The 25,882-nt window shown below is 44.0% G+C and overlaps 1 protein-coding gene across 1 annotated transcript in view; it reads right to left on the bottom strand.

Moving 5' to 3' along the window:
* Positions 1–25,882, bottom strand: part of PRKCE (protein kinase C epsilon) — a 331,438-nt gene that overhangs the window by 184,963 nt on the left and 120,593 nt on the right. The gene's annotated exons all lie outside the window — the stretch shown is intronic.

Genomic DNA, 25,882 nt, shown 5'->3' with positions numbered 1-25,882 from the left:
AAGAGATACAAGTAGGAAACTTTGTAGAGCACTTAGATGGGTGGGGCAAACTTTTTGGCACTATAGTGGGGTGTGTTTGGCATCTTGGATTGAGCCCAAGAAACTACAATGGAAAGGGGGGTCATGGGATAAATAATTTAACCCTTTCCAATCCACTGTCTGACGTCTAAAGACATTTTCATTGAAGGCTGTACAGCTCCGATGTCGGAAGACATCCGGCAGGGTATTCTTACTGTAGATTACTGGCCACTCTGTCATCGGGGGCCTCCTCAGCATGTCCAATACCGCAGTACTGGCTCTAGCCAGCAGATGGTGCCATTGTATAATGGCAGAAAGAGAAAGACCCCCCCTAGGAATCCCTGAATCCAAAATTGGATTGCAAAGGGTTAAGGGTAGAATTTCATCAGAGATTGATAGATGCAGCCTCATCTCTATACAATTCATTCCATGTACAATTCATTTCCTTGCAACGGGGCATAATGGAAAGGAAATAAATAGACATGAGACAAACCCTTTTATTGCTGGCCACTGCTTTCTAGGTTTGGGCGTTCAATGGGCTCTTCTCTTACGTATACCAGTTTTAGATTGCTTACATGAACAGAGAAATACCGTGACCTCCGCTGGTAAAATCTGACAAGAGTCTAAAAATGACCTCATTGAACAACAGTGACGATGGTGTGATCTTTGCCAAGAGCTGCAGATGATCCTTAATGTGAACAAAGCTTCTTGTAAGCGCTGTCTGAGCCATGGGAGTCCCTAATGGCTTTCACAATATTGCAGGATCTATCTTACGTTGACTAAACTTCAGTCTGCTGTGGCCATCAAAAGCCAATTTTCCAGTATGAAAATGGATTTGCCTTCTCTCTGAAGATGGTCTCAGAGCAATCAGCTCATCAATAAACAGAATAGTCAGATGCTTGTTATTGATTGCCGCATCTAATGGACTCATTAAGCAGAAGGTTCATTATGACCTTTAAAACAATTCTGTGCAACTACCAAGATTTATCCAAATGCAACATTACAATTTGGATAATGGGAAATTAAAGCCGAGCCCGGATGTTAGTAGTACTAGTTGATAATTAGCGCTCAGATCTTTAGTAGTTAATGCTTTCCATTTTTGACGACTTGATCGTGAATTCCCAGGCTGGAAATTTCTCCAAATGGAAGCATTTTACAGTCTGCAGTAAGTGACTGTGATCTCATTGTGGCTTTACATAGCCCAGGCCTAGAGGCGGACATTTAATTTCCTACCTGAATGCATTGCTCTACTTTTGTTACTACGCTACTTTGTCTAAATGTACCACATACTGATAGATTGCCACATACAGGTTCACTCAGTGCCAGCTGTCTACTATATCTGCAGACTGCAGGCTTCCATAAATGGGACAATAGGGTCCATCATTAGAAAAGAAGAAGACACCGTTGGGATGTGACTGCTCTAAAAATCATTTCAGAAGGTGAAGGTGCACATTTTTTGTAAATACATTATATAAGCCAACTACCGTAAGTCCTCTGTAAGAAGTCCATTAAACAAAATTGCTCCAAAAGTCAAGCCACTCTTTACTATATACAATGAAATAATTTAAAGGGCGATTGCTGTCCCTGTTCGACTATCTTCGATGCTTGCCGACTCTTCTTGGCAGCTAGAGAGGTAGTTATTGAGGTCTACAGAAATATTCTATAGACCTCTATGCATTCGTCCTCAGCTGTAAGAGGAGCCGATAGGCAACGAAGATAGCCATAAGAGCACAATATTCGGCTAAGCGCTGCAGTGCCCTTATTTTAATGGTCAGTGTGGGTCTCAGCAGCGGGAAATGCCTGTTGGGTTGCTGCCGGGTTGGAAGCAAATAGAAGAAACACTATTACTGCTGGGAGTACCATGGTGGTCACCATTACTACTGTGGCCACTATGGAGGACACTATTAATACTGGAGCCACTATAGGGGGTTACTATAACTACTCAGGCCATTAAGGGGGTCTCTATTACTACGGCAGCCATGAATGGAGGTCATTATTACTACCGGGACTACTATGGGGGGTCACTATTACCACTGGGACCACTACCAGAGTCACTATAATTACTGGGGCCATTAATGGGGTTACTATTACTATTGGAGCCACTGATAGGAACACTTACTATTAGGGCCATTACTGGGGTCACTTATGCTCTGTCACTTCAGACAAATCTAAATGGTTCAAATATTATTTAAATGTCTTGTGTTTTGGCGCTTTTATTGCCTGTAAAATGAGTGTTTTGGGTTTTTTTGTGGGGGGGAGGGTGCGATTTCACACTTTGCCTCAGGCAGGATAAAGGCTTGGGGCACTCCTGCCCCCACTGATTAAAATGGGGGCATGTTAAAAGTTTGAAACAGTGCAGTTACTTTGAACTCATCTACTTCAGTCAGCCCTATTCAAATGAATGGAGCAGCGGAGTGCATGCGAGCCAGCAGTGACTGGGAAAGAGGGAAAAGGGCACTCTGTTCTCAGAATTCGTGCGGGTCGCAATGGTTGGATCCCCACTAATCAATACGTTTTCACCTATCCATTGGATGAGTGAAAACTGGAAAAAACGCCCTTTCTCCAAAATACTCCTTTAGGGCTTTTACCCACTAGTGTTTTTTGTAACACTGCGATATTGCTGCGTTTTTTTCAATGGGACTTTCTAATGTTAAAATCTAGAGATGAGCGAGTATACTCGCTAAAGGCAATTGCTCGAGCGAGCATTGCCTTTAGCGAGTACCTGCCCGCTCGAGATTGGTCAGCCATACTTCCAACAAGACAACGCAGCTTGTCACAAATCCAATGCTGTTTTACGTTGGTTTGAGGACATGGATGTTTCATGATTGGACTGGCTGCACAGAGTCCCGACCTGAACCCTACTGAACATCTTTGGAACGGACAAGAACCTCAGGTCAGGAAACAACAGTGTCCATCTTATTTAAGCTAACTGTTCTACTAATTTACATGAGCAACTGCTGACCTGCACCCACAGGGAGAGCATCACCTGGGAGAACTGGATTGGGGGGAGACAAGGACCTCAAATGCACAAGGCCACCAGCTCTGTACACCGCTGCAGGCCAAGTCTATTGGCAAGAGAAAATAACAAGAGCGCACGTTTATTTTGAGTTTTACTTTGGGGCCCCATGAGTTCTCTGCACTCCCCTGAGGAGGCCACACATAGAGGCTGCAATGTATTTTGAACTTTGTATTACAGCCCAGCATTGCTAAAACCTGTTCTGTGCCCTACAGGCTGATGCGTTGAGGCTTTTTTCAACAACTCTGCCCAACGTGGTCCTCTTTTTCAGAAAAGTGTTGATCTTTGTCATTGGAAATTATTCACTTTGCCAATACTTTTACATTTCACATATGTAAAAGAACACCAAATAGTGACCTTTAGGCCTCATGTCCACGGGATAACTGTTATTTAAAATCCGCAGCGCTTTTCCCGCACGCAGATCCGCGCCCCATAAGGATGCATTGGACACCCGCAGGTAGTTAAATACCTGCGGATGTCATCTTCCCTTCATGCTCCATTTTCGCGTGGGTCTCCCGCGGGGACGGCTCCCGCAGGCTTCTATTGAAGCCTATGGAAGCCGTCCGGATCCACGGTACAGCCGCGCCTGAATTTCTGCTCTCCGCGCGCGGGAGAGCAGGAGTTTTAAAAAAATGGAGTGCCCAGCACATGCGCGGCACGCTACCGGCATGCCGAGCACATCCGCCGGGCCAAAGAAAGAAGATCCAGCCGCGATGGAGGGCAGGTCCGCAGCATCCGGACAGGTAAGGAAATATTCTTTTTTAGCATCATGTCCGCGGGAAAGGAGGGACCCGCTACGGATTCTCCATGAAGAATCCGCGGCAGGCCTCATTTTCCCCGTGGACATGAGGCCTTACTGCCCGAGGGACATTTATTCCACTGATTCCATCAGGAAGACTGATATTCTACCATCTATTTCATATCAGTTGACTGTGGCGCTGCAGCGTTGGATCGCTTGTTTTCATTGTTTTAACACAGTTGCTCCCAAGTTTTTGAATCTGTCGCGCATCCATAAATCGCCCATGCGCATGTACCCTTAAAGTCAATGGGTGCGTTCAAAAAACTAAATGCACTCGGATGGCATGTATGTGCGTTCCATTTTTTCCTTCGTTCAGTCGGAGCATGCATTCACACTGAACGATAATAATTAGAGATGAGCGAGCGTACTCGCTAAGGCAAACTACTCGAGCGAGTAGTCTCTAAAGATTCGAATGCCAGTGGGGGTGAGCGGTGAGTTGAGTTGCTGGAGTGAGCAGAGAGATCTGCCCCCCCTCCCCCCGTTCCTCTCCGCTCTCCCCCGCCGGCACCCAAATCTTTAGAGACGATCGGGCAGGTACTCGAATAAGGCACTACTCGCTCTAGTAGTTTTCCTTAGCGAGTACGCTCGCTCATCTCTAATCAGTCCATGACCGTAAAAGGGCCCTTGGGATGTGAATTTGCCGCGGACTTGCTGCTGATTTCACCTTTTGCAATGCAAAGTATATGGTGGAAAAGAGGGAATTCTTTAGGAGAAATACACAATAAATCGGCTTTTTTTCTTCCGCACCTAAAAGTTCTCATGCAAACTTGGTGATAAGCTCCAATCATATTTTTCTGACCGGTTAGATAATCCATTTTGCATACTTTAGCCGCTATTCCAGTTCAAGCCATTTTACTGAATCTGGATATTCTGAAGATAAAATCCCTCTGAGCTGACATCTTAAACCAAAGTGTTCTCACACCGATGGATTCTTGCGGCAGGCGCTTGTTTTGGCAGACGTTCCACCCTGAAATGTCATAACGTGATATCTAAGAAAATACTCCTATGCTACAACACTTCTGCAGGCCTGATGGAGCTTCCAGGACTCCCAGTCAGTACAGATCACGCTGGTGGAACCTCACACAGTGGAAAACCATTGAGACGACCACCAAAAATTGCATTAAAAAGTGGTCTTCTAGGGGGTGGAGGCAGATGAATTTTCAAGTAAGATCTAGTATGTATAGCCATCATTGGTATTATAAATCCACTTTTTTTATTCACTCTCGCATCGTGCAAAAATCGCACAATTTTATCCCTGGGTGAAACCCCCCATACGGCTTTTACCCACCAGCGTTTTTTTAACGCTGCGATATCAAATGGCAGCAATGTTTTTGCGAAAAAAAGCAGCACGGACGCTGAAAAATCGCAGGAAGAAAGTCCTGATTTTGTCACAATTTTCTCAACACGATATCGCAATCTCCGGTGTGAAGAAGCCCTTGGGAGGCTTTGTTCCCTCTTCTTTACACCACCATCAAAGTCAGCTGCCTTCCAGGAACAGTAATGAGGTCACAATAGGAATAGGTCAGCACAGGATGCTCATTGGCTGTTCTTGTATAGTGACCTCATCGCCTACCTTGTATGTAAGTGATGATGTCACAATGCAGCGGAATCTATAAACATTCCGCCCCAACCGCCTGGGTCAGACTTGGTATTTGTTTGCCTTCGGACAGCACGTACCCAGATCTTTTGCCGCTTGCGGATTTACTACAGAGAATTCTGAAATTTACTTACTGACCAATCTTCTACATTTGAAGGTAAGTTTATTGTGTTGTTGGTATGAGATGTAGAAATGTTCTATCCTTCCATCGGTAATACATTTCCTCTGATGTACCGGAAGCCGGCATTACATGAAGAACTTGGTCTTCCCACTTCATGGTACATGCAGGAAAGAAATTACTTGCTTAGGCCGGCTTCACACGGCCGTGACGGGCTCCGCCACGGAATTCCGCAGCGGAGCCCGTCACGGAGCCCCCCAGAGACCCCAATACGTACCTCCAGATCCAGAGTCCCACGTCCCGCATGACGCTTCGGCGCGCATGCTCAATAGAGCGCTTGACGCACCGCAGCGTCATGTGACGCGCCGACCGCATCATATGACGCGGCTGGCGGTAGGCGGAGAGGCGGTTTCACGCTATCTTCCGCTGTGCTACAGCGGAAGATAGCGTGAACGGACAGCTTCCATTGACTGCAATCGAAGCCGTCCGCGCGTACACCTGCGGCAAATAGAGCATGCCGCGGGTGAGGACGGGTGATTTTACGTTGTGGAATTCCGCGGTGGAATTCCGCACCGTAAGCATTGTGCTATTAGGTTCAATAGAACCTAATAGCTGCAGGCAACGCAGTGGATTTCCGCCGCGTGTTACGCGGCGTAAATCCATCCGTGGGAAGGAGCCCTAAGAAGGGTTTTAGCTCTGATTAGCCAAAATTTGAAACAGTTAAATCCTCGTTGTTTCAAAATAAAACTAGCTTTGTTAGAGGGACACTAAGAGAATATACAGATAACCACATAGATAACCGGGGGGCACAAATATCAGTAAAAGCCATGAAATGGAGGCAAAAACTAAACCAAAAATTCCTCAATATTTCAGGCTTTTTATTCTTTTTTCATTGTTTTTTTTTCCTGATTTTCAAATTTGGGTTGTTATATAATTGACATTTACTCTGCTGGCCGAAGGGGTAAGGCCTCACGGCTGCTTACAGTCACTGCAAGTTTACAACCAGGGCGTACCTAAACGTTCAGGGCCCAGCGGTGAAACAGCATGTGGCGGGGGACTGCTGGGCCCTGTTTACTGAGAGCAGGTCGCAATTACAATCCCTGCGACCCCTAGCAGTACGACAGTGGTGTGTATATTTTAGGGGTCCCATCATCATGAACTTATCAGCAACTAACTAAAAATGATTATTCCTATTGACAATTTTCCATTTTTATGACATTTCCTCTAATATCACATTCTATCTTTTGCAGATTTCTTCCATCTTCATTTCCATGAAGATGTCTTCCAACATGGAAGATAAAGTCTTTAAAGACTTGATGGCATTGATGGACATGCTCGCTGCTCCACCGATTGAGAGCAATGATCCAGACAATGCTTCATCTCATTCATTTGACCTTCAGTACATCGAAAAATGGCAGACTGCTATGTCCGCTTACCTTTATGACAACATCACTGAGGAAAAAAGAAGAGAGGTCATCCATCATCTCCTGAAGGCAATAACATCTCCTTCCAGAACCACCAGGATCATCGGTGTGATGTTCTTCTCCGAGCTCCTCCACCACTCTGAGCTCCTGGAGAACAGCCAAATGATGGACTTACTCAGGATGCTGGCTGAGAAGATCCACAGCACCGATGATGTAGAAGCCTACTTTGCTATCAAGGCACTAGGTAATGCCACCAAAGGGGCACCTAGAGAGGTGGAAATACTGAAGGACATCATCATTGACAACTTTCTTAGGAGATTTAGTGGTTGTGTCCAACTAGACATTTGCATCCAACTATTACAGGCCATGTCAAAATATGTCCGGCTGCTGAAATGGTCCAAACTCTGCAGCCTGTTTGACAGGATTGTCCATTGCCGCACAGACTACAGCTGCCCACATCCGCTGATTGACGCAGCCTATGCTGAGCTGTTTGCCGATCTTGCTCGCAGCTATGACAAGAAAATGTGCGGCGGCTTTAAGGAATACGTGAAGGCGATCCTGCCTGAGCTGCTGATAGGGCTACACTGCAAAGATCCCCAACGTAAAGCTTCCGCGGTCACTGCCCTGCTGCACTCCCTGCCGTACATCGGATGCCAGAATGCAGAGCATCTTCTAAGCGATGATCGGAAAAACATCTTTGAAATATATGAGAAATTGGGGCAAGAAGACCCGGCCTTTCTTGTGAAGATGATGGTAAACAGCATTTTATCGCTGTCTCATGAAGACGATCTAAACGCAGTGCTGAAACATCTCAGCAAGATTAAGGATGCGCTACCGCATGAAGAACTGTATGGGACAGCGCTGCACGCTGCGTGGATATGTCTAAAGAAGCTGATACAGGTTTCTGAGCCTCAGCGGGAAAAAGCTGGTAGCCTAGCAGTGGAGATATGCAGCACCAAATGGAAATGTCTAGGAACAGTGAAAAAGGACACCCAAGAAAACGGCAGACGCTTTAACCGAAGAACGCTGCTGAAAGTTTGGGCAAAGTCATCATAAAAGACCCAACTTTATTGGAAGAGATTCTGAACTGCGAGAAAGGTGAGTTTATCTTTTTAGATGTAGGTGTCACGATCTGTCACTATTTTTTGTGTCGTTTGTGTGTAAAGTTATTGTTGTGGCCACCTACAATGGAACAGAATTACTAGTGATTCTTTTTCTTAAACCCCTGCATTTCCCGTGTCATTGTCTAGCCGTGACGTGGAATCTGTGACCTTTCTGCAATGTCAATTGCGAAAGGGCCGCGGGTTGGATGACTTCCACTGACTTCAATGAAAGCCATCCGTGTCGAGCCCACACAAAATTAGAACATGCTGGTTACCCTAAGTCTTTCCCACAAAGCTATCTACCAATAGTTTCTAGGTATATGTTATGTGACACATATATGTAATTCTTCTGCTCTATGTTTAGTTATTACTAAATATTATTGTTATCTCTGTAGATTACTTTGCTGCTAAATTCTGTCAACTGAATATGGGATTCTAGCTAGAGGTGAGAACCGTACGACAAGCCAAATGACATGACGGCAGCCATGAGATCGGCGCATCAAGAAGAAGACTCCGCAGTCAGATATATTTACAGACCAACTATCTGCCTCACCAACTATCTGTTTCATCAAGAGGCAGACTCCAGGCTTGGTCTCTGTTCTCACCAATGGACACAGTGGACACCAATTATCTGCTTTATCAAGAGGCAGACTCCAGGCTTGGTCTCTGTTCTCACCAATGGACACAGGGTCCACCAACTCTCTGCTTCATCAAGAGGCAGACTCCAGGCTTGGTCTCTGTTCTCACCAATGGACACAGTGGACACAAACTATCTGCTTCATCGAGAGGCAGACTCCAGGCTTGGTCTCTGTTCTCACCAATGAACACAGTGTACACCAACTGTCTGCTTCATCAAGAGGCAGACTCCAGGCTTGGTCTCTGTTCTCACCAATGGACACAGTGGACACCAATAGCCTAAGAAAGGGCCATCCAGCAGCCTTGGTTCCCTAGAGGTTTCCACCACTTGGGGTTCTTCCTCTCCTGCGTGCTGAACTTTTGACTCTTTGTGAACCAAAGGCCCATCATCATCATCATCAGAGCAACATTTAACACTATTGCTATGACTTTTAATGGGAACTTCTACTGTTTATTTACAGCTTGAATGAAGTTAATAAAGAAGTCATTGTATATTCTATAGCGGTCTATTTGAGTCTTTTTATGGATCTTCACAAGAATTCAAGGAGTGGCCCTTATCTCCATATCTTCTTATCTCCATTATCTCCTTATCTGCATTACATTTCATGTCTAGTGTCCATACACGCTATTGTCTGCAAATGTGGAAACTAGGAAACACAGAAGCAACCAGACAGAATCTCGGAGGTGTTTCTGGTCTTCAGAGTAACCTGCAATGTATATTTCTGTGTCCTGCATTTCTAGGTGTTTTTTCCCTCCCTAAGGGCTTAAACAGATGAACATATTTTAGTCCCATTATGTAGCCGGGAAAGTCACGGCAGCATAATGGGATCAAACTAAACCATTGATTTCAATGGTTTCGCTTTCACTGGCTGTGTTCTCCATCATAAATACTACGCCAAAGAAAAGATAGCACTTGCCCTATCTTTCCCTCATGTAGTTAATACTACTAGTACTTAATAGCGAATTATAGCACCAGTGTTTCTGGTGGTGCAATGTGCCACACAGCTCTTCTACATGTATGTCACACACATACAGCTCTGCTACATGCACATCATACACACAGCTTTGCTACATGCACATCACAAACACACAGCCATGCTACATGCACATCACAAACACAGCTCTGCTACATGCACGTATCTCACACACACAGTTCTGCAACATGTGCATGTCATACACACATACACAGCTCTGCCTGATCACATGACTGTGATGTCATCTGCTGTCTGCCTCTGCATGTTTCATACTGTAGGATCTTGGTTTTGGTGCTGTGATTATGTACTGAGCTTGGTTTTGGTGTCATATTTATGTTCTGAGCTTAGTGCTTGTTTTCACGGTATGAGCTTGTTTCGGGTGCTGTATGTATATAATGGTATTAGTTCTGATGTCGTATTCATGTCATAACAGGTTAAGGGTAGAAACACAGTGTGGCTGGATGTACGTCGCCAAGTATGCACACCACATAATGTTGGCAGTAATTACTGCAGCTATTGGCCGCAGTCACCAAGCATGGTTTGACTTCGTGCAGCCATCTGCTCCTTGGGTCACTCATGGGCTAGTGCTGTGTTCTTGTCTCCCAGACTACAATTTGCAAACCAGGCCCTGCATACAGCATATATAAGAGTATATAAGAATGGTGTGATTGCGGAAAAGCATCTATCAAAAGGGGATCCTGTGGAGGTAAACAACTCGATGATGAAAGGGGTTTTAGGCCGCCTGCAGACGAGCGGGTCGGATCCGGCGGCGAGGATTCTCGCCGCGGGATCCGACCCGAGCGCCTGCAGGGATGAGCGCGTACTCACCCACGCCCGGCAGCCCCGGCTCTTTCATGTGCCGGCTGCCGGGCAGCCGGCGCATGCGCAGACCGGAGCCAGCGGCCACTATAGGGTCACTATTTTGGTCGCACAAACACAATGCATATTTGGGCACGGAAAAAATAACGCAGATGGGCCGACTGAAATGGTGCGCAAATATGCAGTGAATACATAGGTTTCCTGCGCATTCACCACATATTTGCACAGCCCAATCACTTCAATGGCCTATTGGGGTGCGTAGTATGCAACAAAATAGCTGTTTGAAAATATACATTCATGTGAATGAACTCATTGAAACCAATGGCTTCTATTCACTGCATATTATGTATGCAAATACGCTTGTGTGAACGGGCCCTTACTACACTGTCTTACAATCGGCCCTTTGAAGGTCACCATAAGCCCGATGTGGCCCTCGGTGAAAATGAGTTTGACACCCCTGACCTAGTGAAACCTATGCCAACATGAATTCCTGCAGTTCTGAAGTCCAAAGGAGGTCCAACGTGCTACTAGATGGGGGTCTCTAATAAAGTGGCCATTCAGTGACTAGCACATACTACTTCCCCGTCAGATGTATTACAATTTACTTCCTTCTTTACAAAAAAGGTATTAGAAAAACATGTAGATTCAGCCTTTTCATCAGCATACGGTAATATAATATAGAGAGCCGAAAAAAAGAACAAAAAATCCCGAGCCGAATACAAAATACAGACTGTCCAGCAGGGGGCGCTCGTGTGCACAGACAAGGCTGGATACTACAGGCTGGAGAATCTGTTTCAGCACAATTCTTAGTGAAGCATAACATTAATAATTGACTTCCTTGCTGTAAGAGAAGTTCCTCTGGCGCTGACAGCGAACTTCAGGAAATTCCCTATTCTTTTTTTTTGTACTTTTCCAAAATAATAAAAAACCCAAAGCCAAATAATATTCAGAACTGAGTAAACGTGAACAAATGGCTGACGTGATGTAAAAACAAAGACACGGGAGCGTGGCGTCCGGAGAGATACTTAGAGACTGATCTGTCAGTTTACGGAACATAAAGCAAACAGATGTAGCAGAGCTGAAGTTGTGATGACAGGTGCACTTGAAGAGCGGCGCATCTGCAAAGTGTTAAAGTGTAACTGTGCTTTCTAAAAACTTTTCAGATGTCATATAGACGTGTCAAAAGTTTTTTAATGCCGAGACCCTCACTGATCACTAGAATGGAGATAGCTGAAGCTCTCATCTGAGGGCTGCCACTGCTCGCTAGCTGAAGACGGGCATATAGACGTACTACTGACAAGTGCTTTAGCTGGCTCAAGACAGTCAGCAGCAATCAAAACTTTTGACATGTCCCCATAACATGTGAAAAGTTTTTAATAAGTACAGCTACAGTTGAATGAAGGGTAAGGAGTGTTTTACTGACTTGATCGATTGATTGGGGACCCTCTGTTGTTACGCCTGTCAATTACTGTACAGAAGTGACAACATCTCTAGCAAATCACCACGTCTCTTCAGCATCAGTCAGCGTGGCTTGGCTCTTATCAGAAGCTGAATGGTCATGGCCTTTAACTATAGTGGGCCAGCTAAGGGACCCCTCACATGGGACGGTATTGGATGCAGCACAGGGGCGGGTTTCGTCAATTAGTACATACTTTGCTGCATTTTTAACTGCGGAATGCATTTCTTACATTTGTTATGCAGAATTTAATTGCAAAATTACCCCTCCTGTATGTTAGGAATCGGCAACAATTCCACAAGACGTCCTTAATTCCGCAGGTTTTAAAGTAGAGATGTGCAGATTTTACCAGGTCCGGAATTCAAGCCTCATAGGGGTAACACTGTGGCATAGAAATGTCCACGCGGACTAATTCTGTCTCGTGTGAAAGGTCCCAAAAGCCACGTGCAACTGGCAGTACACAAAGGGGCACAATGCCAATGCTACCAATTGGCGATGATCTAGTTGGCCAGACCCGAGACTGAGCTGATACTGGTGGCGTATATTAATAATAAGCCATCAATGTACTAAATATGTAAAAACATGCCGGTCCTCCTCCACCGAGCTTACATACTACAGATAATGGGGTGATACAGAAGGTAAAGGGGGCTGGAGATGTACATGGTATGGTGAGGTGGAGAGTGAGGGGTGATATTCACAGACAATGGTCAGACGTAAGCCGTGTGGTGGCTAAATTAGTATGACTGCCAGGGGCAGTTGATGGTGGCTAGCATGAATTGCAGTCAATAGGATTGGGAAGCATGTTATCAAGCAGAGTACAGAGGGGTTTAGTTTAGGGGATATGGTATGCCTCCCTGAAGAGGTGCGTTTTTAGAGCACGCCTGAAGTTCTGCGAGTCCTGTATTGCTCGGGTAGCCTTTGGTAGTGCGTTCCAGAGGACCGGTGCTGCTCTGGAGAAGTCTTGGAGGCTGGCAAGAGAGGTTCGGGGTAAAGGGGCGCTTAATCTAATTTCGTTAGCAGAGCGGAGGGCCCAGGCATAGTGGTGGATTGGGATGAGGGATGCAATGTAGGGCGGTGCCATGCTAGTGAGACCTTTGTGGATAAAGGTAATGAGTTTGAATTGACAGGCAGCCAGTGCAGTGACTGGCACAGGCCAGGGGCGTCCGAGTAGTGGCTGGACAGGAAGATGAGCCTGGCTGCCGCATTCAGCATGGATTGGAGAGGGGAAAGTCTGATGCAGAGGAGGAAGATCAAACAGCGTTTGTGCTATCTGGGAGTAATGGTGGTGCCCCACACTGAGATGGAGATGTCAGGATGACGTCGGTTAGTAGAGGATGGAAACAGATCAGTTTTTGAGAGGTCCAATTTTAGGTAGAGAGAGGATATAGTGTTCAAGGAGGTTCAGTAGGGAGTAGTAACCCCTTGATTCAGCCGTCAGGAGGTCGTTTGACACTTTTGTAAGGGCAGTTTCTGAGGAGTGCAGGGGGCGGAAGCCGGACTGTAGAGGGTCAAGAAGAGAGTTTTCTAGTTATTGTTGTATTATGTCGCCACCAGAAGTAAGGGATGGTGACATAATACAGCTGTCCGAAAATTTTGTAATGCCCCCAGCTTCTGAATGGCTGGGGGCGTGTGATTGGCTGGGGGGCCTGTCACTGGTAAGGCTGGGAGCAGCGGACTGGCCTGTGATGTTGCGGCACTCAGGGCTGTGGAACAGCCCATCACACGCTGTCCCCAGCTGCAGCAGAGGCACCCGCTAACGGCAACTCCGCCCCCCGCCTCCACTGCCTTTAGCAGCTGTCACGGGTGCCACTGCCGAGAGGACCATGGGGAACGGAGTAGCTGTCAGCGACCGCATCCTCCCCCCGCGCTCAAGGGTCACCGATGCCGACAGGCGCACCGCCTTGGCGGATGGAGCGCAGGGTATGAATATTACCACTCGCAGCCGAGAGCACACAGGGGAGGCTGCCGGCGGGGGGGGGGGGGGGGGGGGACTGTGTGGGAAACCCCCCACCGTGACAGTGGGGCCGCCGCTAGCGGAGATGCGAGGCCGCAAGGGGACTTGTGAGAGCGGACCTGCGAGGGCAGGTGACAGCACCGGGGTCGGGAGCTACGAGACGCCGCAGGACACCAGCCTCCGAACACTGACAGTGCCAGTGGGGACAAGGCGCTGTCAGTGTAATGTGCAGCCACCACCCTCCATCAAGCTCCCCCCTGCACTCTGTGGTCCCCGCTGTCGGCAAGTATCGCTCTCGCCTTCCCCACTCTTCCATAGTGTGCCATGCAGCTAATCGGCAGCTAGGGGCCTGACAGGGGCATTCCCTCCTGCTAAGGGCTGTCAGACCCCTAGCTTCCAGTGGCGTCAAGGTACAACAGTACCTGTTTTCTGATAGATAGCTTATAAGGTGAGAGTAAAACAGGCATTCTAATAGTTTAGAGACGAAGGGGAGATTTGAGATGGGTCGGTAGTTGGCAGCGTAGGATGGGTCAAGAGTTGTAATTGTGGAATTACATCTCCTGTATTTTAGAAATCTGCAACAACAATTCGGCAAGACATCCTTAATTCCGCAGCAGAAAGTTTTTCTTGCTGTGGAATTTAATTTTGCGGTTTTAAAGTGAAGACATGCGGATTTAATAGATGCAGAATTCAAAGCCCAAACAAAGGAGGAGCAGAAGTACTACAGATAAGTGCTATGCAAATCAACATATAAGTGAGTGCACGTGGCTGTCTTCTAACTGTACTGTCTTCTTAAGTGTACTGTCTTAAATTATGTGATTTGAGATTACTGACTTGAGATCAGGGACTTTAGAAGAGTAACTTGTATTTATTTGAATTGTTTGCATATATTACCTTAATCTAATCTATCTGTACTATTCCTATTTAGAATGTGCTCCATGATGGACAATGCCAGCCAGTGTACATTGTATGCCATGTATGCAGTCCTTGACCAGCCAGCTGAGGGTGCATACTGCAGTACGAGATGTGAGCATGTTGCGCAATTGGAAGCCCAGATCCTGGATCTAAATGGTAGCTAGCTGGATGACTGTTAGAAGAATGGGTAGAGGGAAGAGATCCAGGGAAGCTAGTCCTGAACTGGCACACCCCAACAAGCTTGCAAAGTTTGCAGATGAGGGGGATGCTATTACAGGGTTAGCATTGCTGCAGCACAACATGCCCTCTGACCGCCAGCGGGATGTCTGCTCTACTAGGAAGGGGAACAGAAGCGCAGGGCAGGCTAGACAGGTCCTGGTAGTGGGGGTCAAAAAATGAACATGGAATTACAGACCGGTAAGTCTTACTTCTATTGTGGGTCAAATGTTTGAACGGTTTCTAAGAGATACTTTCCTGGAGGACCTCAAGAAAATGGCCGTATAACTCCGTATCAGCACGGATTTATGAGAGATCGCACCTGTCAAACCAACCTGATCAGCTTCTACGAGGTGGTAAGTTCTAGACCGGACCAGGACGAGTCATTGGATCTTGTGTATCTGGACTTTTCCAAAGAATGTGATACCATGCCGCATAAAAGGTTTGTATATAGCTTCCTTCGCACATTTCTACGCCCAACTGAGCAATTAATCATTTACTCTAAACAATATTCATGACATAAAAATGAGCGACTGAACAATCGAAGTGACGAGCACTTTAATCGATGATCTGTACGTGTAAACGACTTGTTTGCTGTCAAATAATTTCACATAAAACGGCTCTTACTGAGAAACGCATTTTATGATCTTGGTTTTGCTACGGCCTTAGAGGCACTGGAGGTGACCTTTGTGTTAAGGGGGAAGCCCTGCCTGCAGCTTGCAGAGAACTAGTTATTCCATGTGCGCTCGTCTAGTAGGTTGTCGCGTTGTATGCAGACATGGAATGACAATGTGAACAAGCCTTTAGCAGGCATATCTCGCACCGATAAGCACCTGGCCATAAGGATCTTTATGTGGAGCATATTCTGATGACTCATACAGTCAGATATTTTGTAGCACCTGCGGACATCACAGATGCATCTATTTGTCATACCAGCTGGCTGTAAGGCACCCTCCTGAACGGAGAGCCGCGTGATGCCAAACACACAATAACATAGATCTGGCAAGGGCAGCAGCTCAATAGTCCTACATAAAATCACTGAGTCAGTCAAGTACTAAGCCTTGTTTGTAGATTAAAGGGGTATTCTGGGCATTTAACCCCACTAGTACTGAAAACCTATCCTAAGGATAGGGCATCAATAGTTGATCGGCGGGGGTCCGCCACTGTAGACTCCCATTGATCAACCGAACTCAGACACTGCGCTTACTGAAGCAGGCCAAATGTTGACGGCAATAAGAGGTATAAATCATATTGATTTCAAGAGGAGATAGATAGATAAATAGATAGATAGATAGATAGATAGAAATTAGATAGATAGATATTAGATAGATAGATATGAGATAGATAGATAGATATGAGATAGATAGATATGACATAGGATAGATAGATAGATAGATAGATAGATAGATAGATAGATAGATAGATAGATAGATAGATAGGAGATAGCTAGATATATTAGATAGATATTAGATAGATAAATATGACGTAGATAGATAGATAGATAGATAGATAGATAGATATTAGATAGATAGATAGATAGACAGATAGATATGAGATAGATGATAGATAGATATTAGATAGATAGATAGATAGATAGATAGATAGATAGATAGATAGATAGATATGAGATAGATAGATATGAGATAGATGATAGATAGATAGATAGATATGAGATAGATAGATATGAGATAGATGATAGATAGATATTAGATAAATAAATATGACATAGGATAGATAGATAGATAGATAGATAGATAGATAGATAGATAGAATAATACAGTAACCAGCTTATTGGAAATGACTATCCATTAGGGGAAGTCAGATGGCACGCTGAACAATGGTCAATTTTTGCTTCTTGCAAAAATCTGAAAGCCACAGCTAAATAGAAACTGAACAGTTGAATTAATTCCGCCATTATTTCCTTGCTATGAATATTATTAAAATTCAGCGCTAAAAAAAAATCATTAGGGCACTTTTGAAACACCATGTATTCCTGTGTTCTCTCTGTAAAAGCTCTGAGCACTTGAAAGTGATTAATAAAAGTTACACAGCTGACACAATGTTACAACATCAAAGCGAGTCTCCGACAGCAAGTTGTATGCGGATCAGTTAGTAAAATTCTAATTACAGCCGCTGAAAGCACATACAGCATCTCTTTGTAATCACCTATGCTTTGATTATTCAGATTAGAGAGCATACGAACCCCGGAAAATAAATAATATAGTCTTGTTATTTAAGGTGCCACAGATAATAAAGAATTCCCTAGATTTAGGTTAACATGGGCACTGCCATGTGGGTGACATTCATGTTATGGTGAGCCTTACATAATGGCGTATCTGCCTACAGCAGAAATTCCACATGGAGAGGACACTAACATTAACCCATAAACCTGGAGGAATACAGTTTCTCATTTTGAAGACCACCAAGCAAGCATGAGGAGGCTTAGAAGCCTTGCAATGCTCCTCTGGGAAATTTGGTATGCAAATAAAAGAAGGTACAATATCTCTGTAGTGCCATCTGTTGGAATACAGCTTACATCACACAATGGGAGGGTCTAATTTTTATTAAGGGGGCTGGGCATACTTTTTTTTCTGAAAGCTACATATGTTACTGGCCTGTCCTATATATCTTAGGGCCAGTTTAATAAATTATGCTTTTATTAAACTCAGGAACCCATATGCACAAAGTGCTTAGAGCTGTAAGAACCTCCCCTAATAAAGCCACACCCAAACCACACCCCCTATGCTAATAAACAAGGTTAAAGAGAATCTATCAGACGTTTACCTCTTGTTCTCCCCCCTAAAGTGGTTTTCTTGGTACAACCCCTTCCCCATTCAGTAAAATAAAATTTTGTGTCATATACACACCTCTCCACACTCCCGCTATGTCACCAGCCCCTCCCAGTAATCTTTCAACCACAGTCCGCCCGATTTATGGGACATTACAGGGCTGCAGCCAATAACACAGTTTAGTAATTGATTAGTGAGTATATGACAATTGATTATGTTACTCAAAGGTACAACTCGGACGGCCCCTTTAATGACACTGCTTTTTTTGTGTCCGTCTTTTGGTTTCACCTGTCATCTTCTGACAGCCAAAACTTTTTTGTTGGCATGGTTGTGTGAGGGCTTGTTTTTTTGTAGGACATTCTGTAGTTTCTATTGGTAGTATTTGGATTTCACACGACTTTTTGATCAGTTGTTTCATTTTTTTCTTAGAAAAAGCGGGGACCACAAAAATCGTAATTCTGGCGTTATGGTTTTCTTTTCTGATGACGTTCACCGTACAGGATAAATAATGCATTACTGTGATAGATTGGAATTTTACGGATGCGGCAATACCAAATATGTTTTGCATTTTTTTTGTTTTGATTTTTTTATTATAAATATGTGATTTTTTTTTAAATTTAACTTTTATTACCTTTTATTTTGTCTAATTAATAGAACTTTTTTCTTTCACTCATTTAGTAATTTTTTCAAGGACTTGAACCTGCGATTATTGAATCCCTCGTGCAGTATAATGCAATACCGTAGTATTGCATTATACTACATTCTGACAGGCAGTCTATCAAGACATGCCACAGGTATGGCTTGATAAGCAATCAGTCATGGCAGCCCAGACAGCCATGGCACCCCAACAGCACGTCGTAATCTCATTGCCAGATGGGGGTCTGTTTGGGGACTCCCAAACACCATTTGAAGCCTTTAAATGCCATCTTCAGGCAGAGAGTTCCATAGCCTTACTGATCTTACAGTAAAGAACCTCCTTCTATGTCGGTGTAGAAACCTTCTTTCCACTATACATAGCGGATGCCCCTTTGTTACAGTCACAGTCCTGAGTATAAATAGATGATATGAGAGATTTCTGTACTGTCTCCTGATATAATTGAACATAGTTATTAGTTTGCCAGGCGTGTATGCCATCAAGACCCATCGATTTGTCTATTTTAATTTTTTGCAGACAGCTCTGCACTTCTTCCTGGGTTAGACTGATGACATTTAGTGAAGAGTTTACTTTATCACTTTGTATCTTGTCTGCCATGTTACTTTCCTCTGTGAATACACTGGAGAAAAAACGAGTTAATAGATTTGTTTTCTCCTCATCACCCTCTACAATTTCTCCTATATTATTTATTAAAGGGCCAACCCTTTAACTATACAAATAGTAAAAAGATTAATACTGAAAGATCAGTTTAGGGTCAGTTTAACTCTCTTTGGCAAAGAGTCTCTCTATCTCCATATTTGCTGCTTTTATCTGATTTTTACATAATGAATTTTTTTCTCTATGGGTTTTTACTGTTTTACTTGTTTTAGCAGTTTAAATGCTTTCTTTTTACTGTTTATTGCCCCATTTACATTTTTATTAAGCTATATTGGTTTTCTCTTATTCCCAACCCTTTTCCTATAAGGTATAAACCTCTCACAATAAGTAATTAGGATATTTTTAAACATTTCCCATTTATGGTTTGTACTTTTATTTTTGAGGACATTGTCCCAGTCAATAAGGTTAAGGGCATCACTAAGCTAATCGAACTTGCCCATGTGACATCACTGGATCCTCATGATGTCACCTGTCAGATGCTGTGGCATTGGACCCAAGGTACTACTGTGAGTATATTGATTTGATATATTTTATATAGTTTTAGGTATGGGGGACCTAAAACTATGTTAAAAAAATGCAGAAAACCCCTTTAATGGGCTAATGATAGCATTATAACACAACATGCAGTTAAAAATGGACATGCTTGTGTTTGGTATAAATTTTTGGTAGGCTCAAAGTCTCACGGTTCGACACTATATGTATGTTTGCACCAACGAACTAAGGGTAGAAGACACCATAGAATTAAGAAAAATTCACAAAAACATTCAAGATTCAGCAATTCAGATCTCTTCTAGATGATCAGTCACGATATTTAGTAGTGCAGGGCTCTGGAAAGCATTCAGTGACATTTTTTTTCGTCTGTACCCACTGAGGCAATATGAAGCTGGGTGGTATAATTAATCTTGTCTAAAACTAAAACACACACACACATTTATATGATCAAAACGCTGTCAGACAACCGCCATTGATATTTGCCTACTCTGAAATCACGGCAGCTGCCAGATGTTCCATTAGGTAACTGGGATTAAGCCAAACGAGCTCTGTGTAGCCACAAGGCCCAAGACAATGTTCAAGTGATTTGAAGACATTTTTTTAAAGATTTATGAAAAAGAAAAGAACAAAGATAAAAAGTTCTGAAAAAGGCGTCTCTGTTTTAATATGGTCCAAAATGGCCATCGTTATTACTCCTACAAGCATGGCCTGCCATCGCTACATGTGACCAGTGCGGTTGAGAAGGCACTGAGCTTGTTATGATAACTGAATAGCACCTTGCAATCTCATCGCAGGGGCTTCTCTGCCTCCCCCCCCAAACGGTGATTGAGGCATTTAAGGCTGGGTTCACATAGGGCAGATTTGCCGCGGAAATTCCGTGCGGAATTTCGCTGCGGCAAATCCGTCTGTAGCGGCTATTCCCGGTATTACCGGCCATGTGGACAAGATTTGTCAAAAATCTTGTCCGCACAGGATGGTCAATCCGTCACGGCGGGGCCGGCATAAACAGGTCCTGCGGCGCAAATTCCCCTGCCGCAGCGTGTCTTTTTTCTTCCGTTGCGGCCGCACTCTCCTCTATGGGAGCGCCGGCAACAACTGAAAAGAATGCGGACAAGCTGCTCCAAAACCTGCAGCTAAGTGCCGCGGGTTTTGAAGCAACGCTTTCCAGGCAGAAATTGCGCGTTTTTTCACTGCAGTCAAACCGCGGGATTTCCAGTGGGATTCCGCCCTGTGGGAACCAAGCCTAAAGGGTTAACATCCATGATGCATGTGAACACTGATCATAGCTGATGCAGCCGGGTGCAAGCTGTTAAAGACAGGTTACACCGGTGGCGTAGGGAGTGAGTTCAGCACAAAATCCCATTCAATACAGACCCTATGCATCCAGGAGGTACATATGTGTCCTGGAGCGCTAAGGCGCTAAAGTGCCTAGTCAGCCCTCAAAAACTTTTTGAAACTTGCCCAGGATAGTGGGTAAACACTAGTAAAATCATAGACATTAAAAAGTCATACTTCACTCAAGACCTCACCACTCCCGTTCTGCCAGTGCCCAATGTCCTACTGGTTTCTACTTCCTGCTGTAGCGATGATGGCACCGACGGGGGGGGTATGTGAGCTCTTTCGTCAAGTATCAGCTCACTCTGGCCGGTGATTAGCTGCAGCCCTCACGTGCCTCGTTGTCGAGATGTCATCAGTGCTGTAGCAAGAAGTAGAGAGCAGCAGGGGATTGGGCACTGGAGAAACAAGAGCAGTGGAGGATCAGGGAAGGTGAGTGTATGATGTTTTTGTTTTTTCATCACCCTGGCAAGATTTTTTTTTAAATTTGGCCCAGGAAAACCCTTTTGATCCTTTCCTGATGTGTGCCATGCATGCACTGCGCAAGTCGGTTTCTGGTGGCTGGAGCAGGCTCGGTAGGCCGAGCCCTTTATATACGTGGCGAGTATCAGACATCATTAACAGCTGCCACCTGCCGGCAGCAGCCACGATCAGCCTTGACCACAATCAGACCTGGTAACTATGTAAATACCACAGTCGGCTTTTAGTTGTAATCGCAACCTGGGGCCTTCTGAAGGTCACCAGAGCTGCTCTGAATTATTGCTTGTGGCACGTCTTAATAGACTGCTTGTCAGGACATAGTATAATGCAGCTCTACGGTATTATATTATACTGTGTAAGCGCTCAAATGATCACACGTAAAAAAAGGTAAAGATGAATAGAAAAAAATAGCTGTATTAAATAATTTTTAAAAAAATTAAAAAGCTAAAAAAAAGTTTTAAAAAAATCCCAGTCCTGAATTTTCTTAAAACAATTAATAAAAATTTGGTATTATTGGGCAGTCCAGTTTATCAATATATTACATTATTAATCCCTCCCGGCGAACATTATATTTTTTTCTGACAATGCCAGAATTGTGGGTTTTTTTGTCACCCTATAGCCAAGAAAAAAAAAAGCGATCTATGACTTTTCCAAAGTTGGGAAGGAAAAAATAAACTGGGAAAACAAAAAAGCGCTGCAGCGGGAAGGCGATAAAGTATCATTTTTAGACCATTTTAAAAATCTTTTTTCTGACTACCTGCAGCCAATCTCTTTCGAATGATTCCAGTTTTGCCAATTCCCAAATTGGGTCATGATTCCTAGACCGTTAGGATGCAAATTGACTCTTCAGACTCATCAGTATTAACATACATGGAACGTTTCCGACGCGTTCTGTCCTTATGGCACCTCGGTTCTGGGTACAACGCTTGCAGGTGGCTGATCGATGGCAGAAATGCTTTTAGACATGTTGTGTATTTGTACTGTGGCAGCAAGCTGGGGGATCTTGGCAGATCGCAGTGAGAGTAGACAGGGCATAATTAATGGACCTTGTATTTTTTTAGGCCACATGAAATAAAAGTAATATCTCAAGACTCAAGAACACTTGGCATGAATGCAGATTATTAAGACTTTCTTTTTATGGTGTTCTGCTGTTTTTCTGACCTAACCCTAAATGTATTAAAGGGGATCTGCAATGAACTACAAGCACCATAAAATAAGTTTTGGTGCTTATAGTTTAGGTGACGTGGAGTTGTGTCTCATACTCACTCTCAGGGTTGGCACCTTTGTCATAAAAAAATACCGGTCAAGGTAAAAGAGGGTGTGGTTTGGGGCGTGGTTTATCACAAGGTATATTGTTTCTTTACCTCAGTTATTCTAGTGGCCACAACTAGTAACTGTGCCCCAGGTAGTGGCCCCAATACTACTCGTGCGCCCAGTAGTAATAATGCCTCCAGTTGTGGTTCCAATAGTAATAGTGTCACCCAATAGTGACCCCAACAGTAATAGCGCCCCCAGTAGTAATAATCCTCCCAGTTGTGGCCCCAATCGTTGTGTACCACTCGGTGGCCTCAATATTTGGTGCAATAGTACCTACAGTAGTGGCTCCAATATTGTAAAAGTGCCCGCTGTAGTGGCCCCAATAGTAATGATGCCCCCAGTAGTGGTCCCAATTGTAACAGTGCCCCAAGAAGTAATAATGCACCCAGTTGTGACCCGAATAGTAATAGTGACTCCATTTGCTGCCTCAATATTAATAGGGCCAAAATATGCACAATCAGGCCTGGTAAAGGGACCGTTGATTAGATGCCGAACGAACATCGATTGATTGGCTTGTTTATGCCAGCATTGATTGTCTGTAAATTTCCCCTTATGGGTGTAAGTACAATTGCGTGACTGCAGAAACTTTCATTTGTACATAGCAACAAACGCACGGAATTAAATGGCTAATTAGTTCCAGAACGTGTTCTTCTTCCAGCGGAATCATGATGCATATCACGGATCGCCTTGTGTATTTTGCGTGTATTTGCCCCCCCCCCCCCCCCCAATTGACTTTTACGCGGATCTTTGGTGTACAAATGTGCAGAAAGATAGAGCGTGTTCAATTTTTTTTGCGCAGCCAAACATGAGCATGCAAAATACGCACATGTGACCGAACTGCGTATTGCGTTAGCCCATACGTCCATGTGAAGCCGGCCTTAACAACAGGAAGATGTACAGTCAGCCAATGGAGATGAACGATCACATTACCGATTTTTTAACCCCAGAAGCCAATCCGCATCCCATGTAAAGGCAAAAAATGAAACGAGCAGCAATCGGCACTCGTTACATCAGGCCGTAAATTCGCTCCATGTAAAAGGATCATTTTTATTAGTAAGTTTGAAGAACCAAACCTGACATTTTGCCAAGGGTTTTAGGTTGTGCTTTTTTAAGACAGCATCAACCGCGGAGAGGCTTAGCACCGCTAGCGATACCCAGAAACAGCCGGAATTATTCAGCATCGTGACATAAAGCTGCTAAAATGGGCAGCGAAGCCAATATCCATAAACACTAGTTGTGAAAGTTAGGAAAACCATTCAGAAGAGCGGAGATTATTATTAACTATTTAACGACTTTGCACGGTATTAAACAAGAGTGTAAACTTCACACCGGAGGCCGGGGAAGACGTACGCAGCGCACTCGCTGAGTCGAGGAGCTGGCACAAACATTTCCACAGCAGATGGAGGCTGTGAATCAAACACGTTACATAACAATCGCTTTTCTAATTATGTGGTATACCGCTCACATCCAAACCGGGAACTGCAAGGAATCGCCAAATAAAATACCTCACAAATAATTAGCAACCGAGCAACAAGCAACAAAATCCCAGAAGCCCCGAATTTTTAACTGGAATTTCTACTACTTTCTCAAAAAGGCTTTTCGGCTTTATAAAAAGTCAGAACATTCCTTTCATGTATCTTACAGGCAATATATGCATTTACAGCCATTTTATTGTATTGTAAAGTAGGGAGCAACTTTGCTTATAGTCTTAAAAGTTTCTACCATTTTCTGTCTCCATGACTACAGACTACAAAACAAATCCTGTGTAGTCTGATCCTGCAGTCATAGTCTCTTCCGTCAGTCTTCTACTTCTTTTTGGCATAATAAAGGTATGGTAGAAAGAAGTAGGGGATGGATCAGACTACATGGGGTTTGTTTGTAGTCTGTAACCATGGAGATTTATAGGTTTGCATAGGAGCTGTAGACAGAAAATGGGAGAATATTTTGAATTGTGACTATTTACAAAGTTGCTTCATTTCTTTTCTATTAAGACACATTGAAGCACTGGTGAGTAGTTTTGAGAGAACCAAAAAAGTCAAACCTTGTTTCGAGTCAAAAATTTTTAAAGGTTTGGTCTGGCGCAAACCCAATCCTCAGGAGGTTCGTCTCAGCCAAACCCACTAAAATCCCGTCTCCATAAATATGACTCAGTGGTTAGCACTGTTGCCTTGCAGTACTGGAGTCATAGGTTCAACTCTGACCAAGGACAACATCTGCATGGATGTTTGTGTGGGTTTCTATAAACATTCATACAAACTCCAGTTTTAGGGGTATTGTTGAAGTTCTGGTTCAATTCGAACTAATTCAGACTGAACCGAAGTTTGGCGATCCAGCCTAACAGAACTTTTCAAACATTTTCTCAGCACTAGAGGTCATGATGTACATAGCTTTAAAGATTACAAATTATAATTATACTATGACTCGGATAAATTCATACCTGTGTTAATGTTAAAGGGGTTTTCTGGGACTTTAAAAAAAAAAAAAAAATTAAAAAGGGTTATAAAGAAGAAAAATTGAATACTTGCCTATTCCTTGTCTAGCACTAAAGCCCGATGCTAGTTGCACTACAACCGGAAGAAGCGTCGGGCAGTCACAAGACATTCATTGTACACGTGACTGCTCAGCAACTCACAGGCTTCAGCGTCCTTGGAAATATCAGTGCTTAAGACTGAGTGGCTCAGTGGTCACATGACAATGAACAGCATGTGACCACCCGCCGCTTTCATAAGGGTTCTGTGCAGCGGGCACCAAAGCCGTGGGGCTGGTCAAGGAGCCTCCGCGATATTAACCATTTATAATTTTGTCCCAGGAATGTCTCAGAAAACCCCTTTAATGCACATATAAATAATAGTAAAAAGAATCCAAAAACACATTGAGGTACTGTACCAATACCATGAAGACAGTCCCTGTCTAAATACTCTATTAAGGCATATGGATATCATAGAAAGTTCCGCCTGTAAGAGAGCCTGTGTAATCGAACAGGGCAGATTCCCAGTTGCAGGACCAGTTGGGAAGTATGAAAGCCTAGACTCCATGAAAAAAATGCTCCTATTACTCGCAACTGTCCCGAAAATCAAAAAAAAGAGCCACATAAACTTCCGATACTGCAAGT

This window comes from Eleutherodactylus coqui, chromosome 3, assembly GCF_035609145.1.
Source record: "Eleutherodactylus coqui strain aEleCoq1 chromosome 3, aEleCoq1.hap1, whole genome shotgun sequence".
Classification (NCBI taxonomy): Eukaryota; Metazoa; Chordata; class Amphibia; order Anura; family Eleutherodactylidae; genus Eleutherodactylus; species Eleutherodactylus coqui.
This window is presented reverse-complemented; position numbering and strand designations above follow the sequence as displayed.